Genomic DNA, 14,238 nt, shown 5'->3' with positions numbered 1-14,238 from the left:
TGTATACATTTCACATAAAAGAAAAAGACTTAAATACAGAATTTAGCTAAAATTGATCATAAACACTTGAGGGTTACATGTCATGGTGCCACAACACCTAGCTTAGTTGTTCGTGGTTTTTAATGGAAATCATATATACACTCAGGGACTCATTCTAATATGAGTATACCGGCAATTTGTATTGTAACTGGTTATAGAGGAATTCAATGAGTGAAGGATAAATGAGATGTTTGCTGTGGTACACAAGATAAGCTGTATGAAACTATTGTTTGATTAATGAAATGATAAAAGTTACACTTAAATTGAATCTCAGTAAAACTAACACTACAGTTGGTACAATAAAAGTAATTCTGTCCTCAGTCAATAAGTTGGCTTGAGTACTACAGTGCTTTCCCAGAAATTGGAGGTGCAGTCCCAAATGCTCCTCTGACATTTCAACTGATTTGTCCAGCCAGTGATATGGGCTCCAATCTCTGATGTGCAGAACAAGAACACAGAATGTTCCCAAAATAATAGCTGTAAACTGTTGGTATTAACTGGAGCACTCATATTATGAGATTAGGGCATAAACTAATTCAAGAACAGATTCTGTACTGTTTCAAAGCACTGTTCTTTCTGCAGACTACTGTTCAGTGCATGTACACAGTAGCTCAGGTCCACTGCACTTTTCCCAAATAAAATTGAAATACAGGGACAAGGGCAATTTTGTAACAGAAAATACCACTAGATTCGAGAAGTAGGTATTTTTGTTAGATATACTGTATGAAAATATCCTACACTGAACAGGAAGTAAAGAACAAGCCCAAATTATTACAAAGAGTGGTTTTATTACCATGTTAACTTCAGAGACAAAGGTGCAAATTTCTTCACAGCATCAGGCTGTCACCTTCTCTGTGCTTTCTTCTTGAGACAGAGTTCAGATGGCTTTCTACCTTCCTTACTAACTTTGTACATGGCCAGGTACTGCCTTCAGCTTGGAAACTATGTGAGGTTAAATAATTACTTATTAATATTGACAGAACTATGAGCAGAACTTTATTAGGATACTGAAGAAAGTATCTCTTGGCTTTGAGTTTGCACCAAATTTTTCATCATTCATGTATCAGAGGACATTTCTAATACAAATACTGCAAACTACTGCATAACTATTTCTAAATAATGCGGCTAAGACATATGCCATACTCTTCTCATCATTGTATGACAATACTAGGTAGTCATTTGTAGTGTGTGTGTGTGTGTGTGTGTGTGTGTGTGTGTGTGTGTGTGTGTGTGTGTGTGTGTGTGTATTTTTTATGACGAAGGCCAATGGCCAAAAGCTTTAATTGTAAGAGTCTTTTTGTTGTGCCTATCTGCGACTCACTGCAACTCAGCATCTCCACTATATAGTGAGTAGCAGCTTCCTTCTTATAATACTGTTTTCTATTTTTATTTTATGTTTTATTTCACTTTATTTAGAAAATACTTATCACTGATATTGAAGTTTACTTACCAGAATGTGAAAACAATCCTTGAAACTTTATCACGCAATAAAGATACAAGCTGATACTGGTTGCAATAATGTACATTGCAGAAGCAATGTGTTCCGATGACAGTAGTGATCCCCACGACAAACAGAAACTGATTGTTGTAGCACTTTTCAGACACCTGATGCAGTGTACTACCACAAGATGTCAGGCATAGGCAGAGGTGGTAAAACATGTTCCCAAAAGCTTTGGGATACCCCTAAGTTGTGGTAAGTATGCTTCCCAAAGACCACAAATGACAAATTAATTTTGTGTAAGTATACTTCCTGAGCCCCTTCCAGAAACTACATTCGTGGTGACCATACTGACCAATAATCATTAAAACACTGTTGTTTGGTGGGATATATACTTCCTGCAGTCATGAAGGCTATATTTCACAAGAAGCAGAAAGTACACCTGGTACAGCACACGACCACTAGATGCCAGGAGCATACAGAAGTCGTAACACATATTCCATTAATTGATGTAAAGAAATATGTTTAGTGGGAAATGTATCCCTCCACAGCCTGTGAAAGGATTAAATATCGCTGCATGTTGCTCAGTGCCACCTCTGTGTGGTGGGTAGCAGTTTATCCTCATTCAATTCTCATTCCATTCCAGATTTTCAATTGTTTAATTTTATAGATAATTACAGTCCCCTATTTTACATTTCAGTTCTTGTTGCAAACTTTTCTGATCATCAACATCACCATCTTCAGCAGCAGCAGCATCAGTAGCATCATATTGGGCATTTGGCAGTTACTGTTGAGTAAAAGCCTCCTCTAGACATTACAGTCTTCATCCTGCATGTTTTCTAACACAATGCAGATGCAGTATTTCTTGATTTCTGAAATGCATTTCACTCAGTACCACATTTCCCCTTATTGTTAATAGTATAATCATATGTGGTAACATGTGAAATTTTTCACTAGATTGAGAATTTTTCTTTAGGGAGGATGCGGCATGTTATCTTGGATTGAGAGTCATCATTGGGTCTGAAAGTGACTTATGGAGTGCCCCAGGGAAGTGTGTTGAGACCCTTGCTGTTCATGTTGTATTGAATGTTCAGCAATGTAAAATCATGCACTTAACAGAAAATGTCGTATCCTATGACCATAATGTGAATTTGGAATCGGTCAACTCATAAAATACCTGAGATATGAAATGCAATTGTCACATGCGCTCAGTTGTGGGTAAAGTAGGTGGAAGACTTCAGTTTACTGGTAGAGAACTGGAGAAATGCAATCAGTCTACCAAGGAGATTGCTTACAAGTCACTTGTATGATTCATTTTCGAGTACTGCTCCAATGTGTGAGACCGGTACCAAGTAGGACTAACGGGAGAAATGAAGTGCATGCAGAGAAGGGCAGTACGAATGGTCATAGGTTGGTTTGACCTGTGGGATAGTGTAACAGAAATGCTGGAAACTGAACTGGCACAGTCTTTAAGACAGACATAAACTATCTCGAGAAAGTCTACTTTCAAGGTTTCAAGACCTGGCTTTAAACAATGACTCTAGGAATACACTACAACCCCCTACGTATCGGTCCCATAGGGATATTGAGTACATGATTAGCTTAATTACAGCAGACACAAAGGCATTTAAACAGTTATTCTTCCCACACTCCATACATTAATGGAATGGCAAGAAACCCTACTAACTGGTAGTGGGACGTGCCGTCTGCCACGCACTTCACAGTGGTTTGCCGAGTATAGACATAAATGTGGATGTAGATCTACCCTCCTACCAGTGGATGATGTTTTAGTATTTCCTTAGCTGTTGCAATCCAATACTGTACACCCACAGCTCATCTGCCATACTTTAACCTGTGTGTCCCACTCACTGCTACTGCAGTCCCATTAGAATCATAGCTCAGTCTTCCACTCCAATTAGTTCCCTGATCATTATTTTTTTGTCTCTGGTAGAAATTTCGAAACTAAAGCATTTTCTCTGAACAACCACTGGGTTTTTAATGTTTTTTTCCACAGTATGTTAACCCATTATTTGTGAGTGCTTTAAAATTTAAAGACCAAATAATTATTTTAATGTATTCTTTTTAATTATATGAGGCTTACTGAATGTAATGCAGAGTCTATATAAATTTACTTATTTTTACCAACGTATTCACCATCTGGGAGCATATAACAACTTGCATCCATCTTTCTTTGTTCCACAAGAGCTTTCCTACAACATTTAGACAACATATATACTTGTGGATCAAAGGAGACCAGTCACTGAAAAGTAGAAGTGTTGATAGGGACACACACAAGAAATCTTTCAGAATTCATTCTCTCTCTCTCTCTCTCTCTCTCTCTCTCTCTCTCTCTCTCTCTCTCTCTCACACACACACACACACACACACACACACACACACACACACACACACACACACACTTGCTGAAACATCTGCAGCACCCCAGCACCTTGGGTTCACTGTCATCAGTCATCAATTATCCTCCATGCAGTCTGACTTGGCCCCATTTGATTTTCATCTGTTTTGAAAACTTCCACAACACCTCACAGGTCTTCACTTTGATAGTGACAATGTGGTGCAAGCAAAGGTGAGACTATGGCTCCATTAAGAAAGTCCTACGTTCTGCAGTGTGAATGTCTGTTTTCTGTGTGCACTTTAGCTCATTGAAGGATAACTCCAAAAGCTAGCAAGGTTTTTTTTCTTCTTTTTTTCCATTAGTGTGTGTATATTGACAAATCAATGCTTCTCTTTTCCTTTAACCCAAAAGTATTTCTTTTTTGTGTGCTATTACATTTACTCATTTTTTAAAGAATAAAAGTGTTTCCTTAATGTATACACATGGTAATGGAGGAATACTAGATTTCTTAAACAGAGGTTTACTGGAGTCTCTAGGCTTGCACCCAAACAAGAATCTAATGGCCGTTTTTATTATTTTTTTTTATTTTAAAATTCCTATTAGCTGTTTTAGTTTCCCCAGAAGGTGACTGCGTACCTAAGATGAGAATGAAATGAGGCATGATTCACAATCATTACTGTTTTCTCAGTACAACATGATTTTAATGAGCAAAGCAGGTAACATGTTTTGCTCAGTTTCACATTGAGATATTCAATATACTTATTCCATGTGATGTTCTTCTGAAGTCAAAGTTCTAAGAATTTGGTTTCAGTACTGTTACCAACTGGTTCGTCATTGACAGAGACTGATGGGATAAACATGTCCTTGTTAGGAATATTGTGGAAATTTAGTGCCATGATTTCTTTACTGTTTATTGCAAGCTGATTATTCTGTTCCCAGCTGTGTTTACTATCTCCTTTTAGTAGAATTGTGGTGTCACATGCAAATGTAATTGTTTTATGTATGTCAACATTTAAGTTCAGATCATTTATGTACAGAAGGAGCAGAAGGGGTCCCATTACTGATCATTGGGGTACACCACATTTAATTTGTTTATTGTCAGATAAATGTGAGAATACAGGCACACTGTCCACTTATGATTAGTCAGGAAGAAACTGATCCATTTCTGGATAGACCTTGAATACCATGTCTTTCAAGTTTTTATAGCAGAATTTTATGATCTAACATGTCAAAAGCTTTTGAAAAGTCAATAAATACTCTTATTGATAATCGTTTTTTGTGCATCAGGTTTAGGATTGAACTGATGCACTCGTAAATAGCAGTTGTTGTTGACCTCTTATTTCTGAATCCATGTTGTTCATTGCATAGAATGCTGTTTTTATTTATAAATTTCATAAGTTTGTCATACATAACTTTTTATAATACTTTAGAGAGGCAGGCGCAAATTGTGATGTGTGTTTCGTTATTTACATTATCTTTATCAGTTTTTATGTACAGGACTAACTTTTGATGTTTTCAATACCTCAGGGAAAGCGCCCACCTAAAGTGAGCAGTCAAATAAATGTGTGAGTTTTTCAGTTAGGTTCAATGCACTCTTCTTTAATATTGTTGCAGGTATACTATCAATGCCTGCAGAGTTGGACTTTTTTAGTCCTTTTATTGCTTTAGCTACTTCGCCTTTTGAAACAGAACTGATGTACATTGATCTTCTACATGAACTTATTTTATGTTCATTTGTCTGGGTGCTATTAAAGTTTGACTGTGGCATATTATCAGTAACCTCTGTGAAAAAGTTGTTAAATGTGTTGGCTACTTCTAAGGGGTTTGTTACTTTTTTATTTTTATGTGATAGTGCAAGACTGTCTGTATTCTCCACAGTCTTTTTTTTATAACACTGTACATAGCCTTCGATTTATTATCTTAATTATAAATGCATTATGTTTGCTGCTTTCATTACTTTTCTTAATATTTTGGAGTATTTTTTTTTTTTTATAGTATGCACATACTTCAGGTGATGAATTTTTTGAGCTATATATTTCATGAAGTAGTCTTTTCTTCTGGCATGAAACCCTTATTCCCCTTGTGATCCAGCTCTTTGTTCTAGAGTTCCCCCATATGGTTAATGTTTTCAGTGGGAATGCAGTTTCAAAGAAATAGGTTAATGTATCAATAAAAGTGTTCAATTTTTCATTTATATCGTTCATTTTGTACACTTCTGACCATTTTTATTTCTGTAAGAAGTTGCTGAAGTAGTTTACATCATCATGATTACAACTTCTATATGCTTTTCAGAAAGACATGATGTTCTGCCCATGCAGACCTTTCCTTTCTTGATTGGTGACAATTTTAGTGGATATCTTGCACACCAGAGATGAGCCTTATCACTGTACAGTTTAAGTCTTTTACTGTCTTCTTTCTTATGAAGGGGAATAATTACAACATTGAGCCACTTTTGAGGAAGAGTCAATTTTGAAAACTTACACCAAACATTTTTCCAAGTTTTCCCCTACCTTTAATCATTTGTAATGAAATGCCTTCATGTTCTGCCAGTTTATCTGTATTCACACATTTAACATCTTTAAGTGTGTCATTTGGCTGTTAAAAAATTTATGAACAGATTCCAGAGTGTGGTGTAGCTGCCTTGTCATATTCTAAGAAAGCCCTTTGTGAATAAGCAAAGTTGACCAAGAAATGACACCAAAGAATACAGTAAATTTACAGTTTGAAAAATAAACAAGATTCCATGTTTCAATGTCAGTGAAAGCCGTGTCCTTGCATTTCTCCAGTATTCCACAAATAAACTGAAGTCTAGCACATACTTTACCCACAACTGAGCCTATGATCATTAAACATTTCACATCCCAGGTATTTTACGAGTTGAGCAATTCCAACTGTGACTCAATTGTATTATGGTTATAAAATATTACATTTTTGTTAAGGGCAAAATTTTAAATTGCATACACCAGCACTTACTATCCATACAATATTGTGTGTGCTGCTTCTAAGAGAGCTCTCCGTCCACCTTCAGACCTAAGAATTTAAAATGTTTGCCATCAATGATTATTTGACCAAACTGTCACTTAAAAATGTAACTACGACAAGTGTTTTGTTGCAGTTAAGCATTAACTGATTTGCTGTGGAACTTGAGGTAATTTTATCTTCTGCCCTATTTGCTAAATTATGTACATTACTTTCCACATCTATAACTGGAATAAACATCTATGCCTTTACCGTCAGAGAAACATTAATTTCAGGAACTCAGTTAAAGATAAAACTATATCAATTTCCATTGGTTTTTCCTTTGTAAGGTTACTGCATTTAATTTAAGAGAATTTTTCGTGGTATGTGTTTCACTTTTATTTACAAAGCATCTTCTATGTTCATTGATGTTTCTGCCTCTTGTTCACGTTTTCTGCAAACCACTGCTTTCTCCTTCACTGTTAATGGAGCTCGAGTTTGAAAGAGAATTCATTGTACATACATTCTTCACGGTTTTTGAAAGCACTTTATTTTACACTGCATTGGAAGAATTGGAATAACACAAATACAGAGCTAGAGAAAGTGCTTGCAAAAAATGCGAAAGATGGACAAGTGTATATATATGAGGCATGCTGAAAAGTAATTCCTCCTAATTTTTTGTTTTGTTCTCAATATTGGTTGAGGCATTACGTGTCATGCACATTACTCGGGTGACTTTCCTAATTCACTGATGCTAGCTGCAGCCCTCTCCCGTAAGAGGGCTCTGAATTGGCGGTGTCTAATGTAACTATGTTGGCGCATGAGAAACAGCATGCTGTGGTAATTTTTATTTATTTTGACACCCACGTAGGAACTGCCAAAAATTGCCAAAGAGACAGTATTTCATTTCTCTTTTGTGGATTATTGGTAAAAGCCCTCAACGAGCAATAACCACACCTCAGTCATACCTCACTGGTCACAACCATGCCACTGTGAAAAGGTAACAGTGAGCTGTAATCTAATTTCTAACCACAGACAAGGAATGAAAACTGTGTATGGTAATGAAGGCATGCCACACAAATTTTGCTGCATCTGAAACAAATTGATGCCTTGTGTTCACTGTCATTACTGATCTTTCATCACTGTCCTAATTTGACTCATCCAATATCAATTTGGTTCCAAAATTTAAAGAACACTTTCAAGGACTTCACTTTGATAGTGATCAGTGTAAGCAGATGTGAAGTTGTGATTCCATCAACAATGTCAAACGTTCTACAATGGCAACATCCACAAACTGGTCACTCATTGGGAGACAGGTTCTTGTTGCCAGAGTGACTCTGTTGATATATGAACATGTAGACGTGAAGAACAAATGTACGTATTGTCAGTAATGTTTGTTCATTTAAAAAGCTTTAAATTTTCTTCCATGTAAAGAAACTGGTGGCATTATTTTTTAGCATTTGTATAATGAAGCTTCTGTTGACCTCAACCTCTACTAACAACTAGGAAAAATGCAGTGGGTTGCAGAATACATGAACAAGAGGCAAAAGCACCAATGACCACCGATGATGTTTTGTACATAAAAGCAAAATCTATCTGGTGTACAATCTATTTTATTAATTTCAGTAAGCTTACGATAGAGCAACCAACTGATTTTAACAGCTGTCGCAGAAGATGGCCATGCAAATGGACATAAAACCATTTTAGCTTACCATTCTGTAGAAGTTATACATAGCATGGATGAGAGAAACACGGTGGCAGCTTTGGAACTCACCTGTAACAAAGATCAAACAAGAAACATGTAGTTTGTTGTGTAACACCAAAATGTCACAAGAAAGATAAGTAAAAGCAACTGAATGGAAGATTTTCCATTGTAGCAGCTATTAGTTTCTTAGTTATTAGCTGAAATCACTGTTCAAATAAAGAATATGCTACCAGTTGAGAAATCCACTATTGGAAAATAAAGAATAAAGGTATAGCCAGTGTGGTTGTGTGACAGTAGGGGAGAGTGTTGGGCCTTTGAACACTTTTCAAAATTTTGCTTCTAGCCAGAGCACTGTAATGTAAGTTTGATATACTTTCTTATTCCATTTTGAAATGACAGCATTCAACACATGTGTGCTGTAGTCTTTTCTGAAATTACAAAAATTACTTCGTGAATGTATGGTTTTTCCAAATGTGTTAAACTGTTCCTGGTGATAGTAAAGCTGTGATGTCCAGCTATGAGTAATGCTCGGAGAGCTCAGTTGTTAAAGCACTTGCCCATAAAGGCAAACCGAGCGAGGTGGCGCAGTGGTTAGATACTGGACTCGCATTCTGGTGGATAACGGTTCAATCCCGCGTCCGGCCATCCTGATTTAGGTTTTCTGTGATTTCCCTAAATCACTCCAGGCAAATGCCGCGAGGGTTTCTCTGAAAGGGCACGGCCGAATTCCTTCCCCATCTTTCCCTAATCCGATGAGACCGATGACCACGCTGTCTGGTCTCCTCCCCTCCCCCCCCCCCCCCCCCCAAAAAAAAAAAACATAAAGGCAAATGTCCAAGGTTCCAGTCCCAATCTGGCAACCAGTTTTAATTTAACCAGAAAGTTTAATGTCAGTGTACAATAAGCCGCATAGTGAAAATTCATTATGAGTATTTTTTGTAGGTACAGTATGGTCATGTCATTGGACAAATATCCTGTTCAAATTGAAAAGTGTTGCACTTGAGATCTTGTCAGTACTGTATTTGATAGTGCATGTGTTGCTTTAGTACTTTACTACACACCAACAATCAGTGAGTAAAATCAAATTAAGTAGTAGGGTTACAACCTAAAAGATTTTGAAACATAAGCTATTGGCAACTAACACAACTTTCCGTTTTCAAGACAGAGCACATAATTAGCACGTTAAAGAGACTCATTTCATTAACACATGTGATATGTTTTATGGTGTCACGGAAGACTTCCTTCTGTCTAAAGGTATAAGATGGTGCATGACTGACAAAGTATGGCTTTGTTGCTCATTCTTTGTATTTTTTAAATTAATTCATTCCATTTAATAAGGAATTCTGCTTGTTGGGCCTTTAATTATCTCATTTCCCCTGGGTTTTCTTTTATCTTTTTTCCTCTCTTTGAAGGCCATGGCCATCCTATCCTTTAGTGCATTCATAGCTGCTAAGAATATTTGCATATCTAAATTTCTTTCTATGAATAAGTGATGTCTGTTCTTTTGGACATGACCTAAAGAACAGACACCACATGGAATCTGCTGCGACAGTACGTACGAGGGTTGGAACTTTAAGAATGGCAAATATGTATTTACAGCTTGTACAAAATAGATACGTGTTTCAAAGTTTTACTGACCTTCAAAGTAGTCTTCAGCATTGTGTATAACCCGTTGCCAGCGATGTGGAAGTCATAGGATACTCTTAGCAGTGCCAGTTGTATTGAAAGTTAAAGCGGCACGGTCTATTGCCCGACTAATTTGTAGCAGTTCTGAAGCGAATGCCGTGAAGTGTTTCCTTCAGTTCAGAAATCAAGTTGAACTTAGGAGGACTTAAGTCAGGGGAACACAATAGGTAGCACTTAGCAGCCCCATCAGTCAAACAAATCAGTAACAGCTTGCACTGTACATGCTCGAGCATTCTCCTGCAAAATGATGGTCAGGTCCTGTAGAAAGTGTCGTCACTTCTGTCTCTAAGCTGGTCGTAGGTTGTGTTCCAAAAATGAACAGCATAGAGACTGATTTCTAAACTGAAGGAAACACTTCACGGCATTCGCTTCAGAACTGCTACACATTCTTCAGGCAATAGACCGCGCCGCTCAAACTGCCAACACAACTGGCACTCCCAAGAGTACCCTACGACTTCCACATTGCTGGCAACTGCTTTGAAGGTCAGTACAACTTTGAAACATGCATTTTTATGAGCTGCAAATAAGTAGTTGCTGCCACCATTAAAGTTCTGACCCTCATATTATGTAAACTGATGATGAAGGGGGAGAAAGGAAAGGAAAGGAACTCGTGATGTCAGCTGCTTCATGACTTTATGGGGGTTAGCGGTGCTGAGTGAATATGTGTGCAAGACCAGGATTCGAACCTGGGACCTTCTGCTTACTAGGCAATTGCATGAACCGAAGCGCCACCTAGACACAGTTTTTATCGCAATTGCGAGGCCTATCTAGATACGTGCCTCGGCCGACCCACATTCCCACCTAGCACCATGTACCCACAGTTTCTGTCGATGTCCTCCGTGCTTGCTACTTTGTGAGTCGGCGAATGCAAATGTGCATCAGCACTGAAGGTGGTGGATTCATGGTCCTTCGAGTCGACTCAGTTATATGGCATTTGTTAACATAACTGCATAGTAAACAGGAGGTTCCGGGTTCGAATCTCGGTCAGGCTCACATTTTCCCTTAGCACTGCTGACTGTGCATAAAACCCCGAAGCAAATGATATCATGAACTCCTTCGCTTCTCTTAGCTTTCATCATCCTTTACCTTCAATTTCTATAAATTCCTTTCCCCTCTAGTATGCATCTTAATTCATTCTTCTTTTGCTTTCTTCCTTTTACTTCGTATGCTTTATTATTTCACTCGTCAGACTGGTATACTACTATGTTTCACATTCTGTTAAGGAAAAGGAACAGTGTCTTCAAAGAGGAGCAAAAGATGTGATGAATTTCTGTCGAGTGAGACAAATTTTGAAAGTGCCACCAGTTAGTTAAGGTAAGTGAGGAAATTTCTTTCTTGGCATTACCAGTCTGCAATCTAACTTTCATCGGACAACTTTTGTACATTTAAGAAACTAATTCCCAGTCATCTGTTTATGCATTTGAAAACCAATGTGTTATACAATGATCTCGTCTCAGACTTTTTCTGTAAGTCTATGTACTCATATGGCACTAACTACTGTTATTGTTCGTTTTTTTCATTGTATAAACTTGAACAATATCATTTTTTTGTTTTGTAACCGCGAAGTCCTCCGCGTTCGATGCACTTGCTGGTTAATTCTGTACCAAAATTCCGAGCTATCGACGATAACTGTCATCGTCTTCGCTGGGAAAGCAACCGACAGTTGGAGAAGGAATGGATTCACACAGATTTGTTTTAATCTGAAATATTGCTGGTTTCTACTAGTAAATGGTGCCACAATCAATAACATAACTAAAAACATTTTGGGGCTGTGCTTCGAGAAAGAGGTACCAGTAATAGAGTGCGACCGATCGGGAGGGGGGGGGGGGGGGGGGGGGGAAGGTGTCGATATAACAGGAAAGGGTCATGACAAATAAAAACGTTTAAAGTACGGTCAGTAATTCGTGCCACTCATGTACCGCACGCAGTATAACGACGCATTGCGTAATCTTATTAAAAGGTTAGGGAAACTTTAAAAGCCATAGGTACACTTAGCGCTGTGGCTTATGGCACCAACCGCAACGGCATTTCCCATTTACAATCGCTCCCATCAGCCACCGCGCCCAGTGTCAACTTCGTGCGAATAATACGGTCAGTCTGGTAACTTTGTACACCTTTTTGAAAATAGTGAAAACAAAATAAACTACATGTCACAGAAACACATTGTAACATTTTGCAGCTATTTTTACGGAATACTTGGAAAAGTGAAGATGTAGGTGTACTAACTATACCTCATTAGAGTAAATTTTCAATTTTAATCCTGGGACAAAGTTACAGTGGCATTCGGGGTAACTGTAGACTAGTCTCAAATAATTTTTCCCATGTCTAATGTCCTCGATAAATTTAGATCGTCCCAGAAGGAAATCAGAAAAAGTAAAAACAGATAGTGTCAACTTAGTATTGCAGGTTTACTTCGAAACATCTTGATATTTGTATCGACCTGGCATTGTTCAACTTAAATCACTGTCGCTAGAAGCTCTCTTCACGGTCAACGCAGTTAAGAGGATAGTCGCAAACCTAACAGCGTGTAGGAAGTTGGAAAGACAACTGAAATACAAACTAGGAACCACAGAGGTATTAGAACTGCTGCTTTTAGTACAAAGTAATGCAAACAGATGGAGCCGCTGCTATTTGAAATGAAAGTGGTAAGTGGTACAAAGATACACTAACTGGTAAAAACTTATCCTTATTGACTGTGGCTGTTTTATAACTTATTTTACTCTACTCAGCAGCCACGATAACCTTGACATGTAATCTATTGACGACAGATATTTCAATAGTTCAAAAACTGGCTCTGAGCACTATGGGACTTAACTGCTGAGGTCATCAGTCTATTAGAACTTACAACTACTTAAACCTAACTAACCTAAGGACATCACACACATCCATGCCCGAGGCAGGATTCGAACCTGCAACCGTAGAGGTCGCGTGCGGTTCCAGGCTGCAGCGCCTAGAACCTCTCGGCCACTGCGGCCGGCTTTTTCAATACTGCCAGTATGCAATTATAAAAGTCTGATGTCAAAATGACAGTGGGGAAAGCACAAATGGAAAATCGAAATTAATGTTTTACACACGATTGGATTTTACACTATTTTCGAAAATGTATAAAACAAGCGATAGTTCCTTATGATTAACCACGACATTTTCGTATTTCTTCATCGTCTATGATTTCACGCACTATCATATATGGACAACCATCAAACTGTATAACGGAATGACGACAATGGAAATTTGCTCCGGACCGTGTCTCAAACCGCGGTAAGCGGAAATGGATTGGAGTCCCAGTACCGGCACAAACTTTCATTGTCGCTGATGGTTGTTTATATTCGCAGCTGCGAATACATTTAATGTTTTTTATAACGGCTGCAGTCGCCGCAGTGTCTGTGCCATCGGATATAAACGCTTTACATTGTATTTCTCAGTAACAAAGGCACTGAAATATTCCACTATCAGTTTACCTTGCCACAGAAAAAAGCGACAGATTGTGCTTCATTTGATTGTTTTTGCAAGACGAATCCGAAGCGACACAATCTTTCTGGTACAAAGTACTCTTCTTTGCTAGATAGTGTAATGTCGCCGTTAAAGAATGTGTACGCCTTCACATCATAAAACTCTCGCAATGTTGTTGTGTCGTTAACCAGATGAAGCCACAGGGAAATAAATGTGTCGTTCTGTTGTGACAACACAGATCTCCCCTACGAACTACGACTGCGTACATTTGTTGCATGGAGGTAGCAGTTAGCGAGGGATAGGGCAGTATACTATCGCTGCTGGAAAAGTGCTTATTTATCGTGTTTTACTGTCCCTGTCAATAAATATCGATGACATTAATCCCGCACTATACTTATCGATGTATCGAATGGGCACGTAAATACATAATTTTGTTCGCATCGGTAACAACTCGTCGTCGTGTTCAAGACGTTATTAGAATGCTATGGGACATTTCCAGTTTGCATTAAAATCCAGTACTTACTCTTGATTTATATTTGTGCCCCACAGAATGTTTTGTTGATAATTTTACGGATGTCACTTTTAATTTTAGCTGGTTCCCAGGAC

At 38.1% G+C, this 14,238-nt stretch overlaps 1 protein-coding gene and 1 non-coding gene across 2 annotated transcripts in view; both read right to left on the bottom strand.

Moving 5' to 3' along the window:
* The window catches only part of LOC126292035 (amyloid-beta-like protein), a 1,795,419-nt gene that overhangs the window by 229,781 nt on the left and 1,551,400 nt on the right, over positions 1-14,238 (bottom strand). The window lies entirely within an intron of this gene.
* On the bottom strand, positions 7,654-7,793 carry LOC126292486 (U4 spliceosomal RNA). The gene has a single exon (XR_007552221.1). It is a non-coding gene; the product is annotated as a U4 spliceosomal RNA (small nuclear RNA).

This window comes from Schistocerca gregaria, chromosome 9 (genome assembly GCF_023897955.1).
Source record: "Schistocerca gregaria isolate iqSchGreg1 chromosome 9, iqSchGreg1.2, whole genome shotgun sequence".
Taxonomy (NCBI): Eukaryota; Metazoa; Arthropoda; class Insecta; order Orthoptera; family Acrididae; genus Schistocerca; species Schistocerca gregaria.
The sequence above is the reverse complement of the archived record's forward strand: the minus strand, read 5'-3'. Positions and strand labels throughout refer to the sequence as shown.